We start from the raw sequence: 1,726 nt of genomic DNA, 5'->3' as shown, positions 1-1,726 counted from the left end.
ACATCTAATAACATCACATTTAATAACATCTAGAGTCTTGATGACACTGTTTGTTGTGTTGTGTCCATATTTACCAGGCCTTTCTCAGAAATGATCACGGAATCAGTGTTATTTGCTGTTGGACATCAGCCCTTGTGTTAGTCCATCTGGAGTGCCTTTGTCAGTGTTGTATCATCATGGATATTATTAAAGGAATCTGCAGCATTTCTCTCAAAAAGTTAATTTCCACATAAATCAGATTTATCTCTCGGTTTACTCAAAGAATGTTCAGTAAAGCTTTGGCGTGGCAGCTTGTAGCTAAAGTAAACCTTTGTTGGCCTCGTCAGTAAGACCACAACTGCTATTGCTTCTGTGCATATTAAAACTTTACTTTAAAAACATTGCAACATGCAATTTATATTTGTGCAATGTCTTATTAGTTTCATGTCTTTGCAGAGATTGACGTGTGAGACGGTTCTTTAAGGTAATTAAGGTTTTATATTTTTAAAGGAGTAGTACACCCAAAAATGAACTTTTGCTGAAAATGTACTCACCCTTAGGCCATGTGGATGAGTTTGTTTCTTCGTGGAAACAGATATAGAGAAATTTAGCATTGCATCACTTGCTCACCAGACTGCAGTGAATGGGTGCCGTCAGAATGAGAGTCCAATCAGCTGATTAAAACATCACAATAATCCACATGATTCCAGTTCATCAATTAATGTCTTGTGAAGGGAAAAGCTGCATGTTTACCAAATCCATCATTAATGCATTTTAACTTTAAACTGTCGCTTCTGGACAAAATATGAGTCCATAATAACACTTAATTCCTCCACTGAAAAAGTCTATCCCCTGTTGTTCTCTCATATCAAAATCCAAACATATTTTTTCCCAACTGTTTTTCACTTGCAAACAGTACTAAATCTGTGTATATTTCTTTTCTTAATTCAAACAAGACAACTCTTTCACCGGAGAAATAAATATTATAGAGGACCCGTATTCAGGCCAAAAGTGGCGGTTTGTAGTTAAAACACCCTAATGATGATTTTGTTTCTTACAAACATGCAGCTTTTCACTTCACAAGATGTTAATTGACAACCTGAGGATGAGTGAATGTTCATCAAATTTTCCTTTTTAGGTGAATTACTCCTTTAAGCACATTTTGGGAATTTCTTTTGCGTGTATTTGTTTCCATCCAGCAGTTTTTTTTTTCCAGACAAGATCCCAAAAAGTATTTGGAAAGAAACCCGTCTCTATTCGCACAGTTCTAAAGATGTTTTATCATGTAGTAGAAGCTGAACTATGAGAAGCAACTGCTGCTGTAACTTTTCTCAGTACTTTTTCCCCACAATCTTGAGCTGTCTGACATTGCCTTACATTGACTGTTTTCGTGATTGGAGAACTTTCCAATTATAATCTTTCTGTCTGAACCATTAAATGAACTATATTTTTGTAAAGTCAAGTTGACTCATGTTGAGCATGCGTGGTTATATTCCTGCCACGGTCTTTCTTTTCAGTCGAGCTCCTATCACTTATTTTTTTAGGGGTTTTTTATTGCTTTGTGATAAGCAAGAAAATACAAATCAATGCTGTACTTTCTGCTGAAGTGGTTTTCAAAAAATAGCTTTTTACTTTTAATTAGCATAGTCCAGAAATAAATAGTTCGGGGATGCAAAAACTCCTAACAATGACGTCTGGACTCAGCTGGAACCGCTCGTGTTATAGAGCTATTGATTTGCTAATTGTG

The sequence above is a fragment of the Sinocyclocheilus grahami genome, unplaced genomic scaffold (assembly GCF_001515645.1).
Source record: "Sinocyclocheilus grahami isolate Dianchi unplaced genomic scaffold, SAMN03320097.WGS_v1.1 scaffold178.1, whole genome shotgun sequence".
Taxonomy (NCBI): Eukaryota; Metazoa; Chordata; class Actinopteri; order Cypriniformes; family Cyprinidae; genus Sinocyclocheilus; species Sinocyclocheilus grahami.
Note: the sequence above shows the minus strand (reverse complement) of the source record.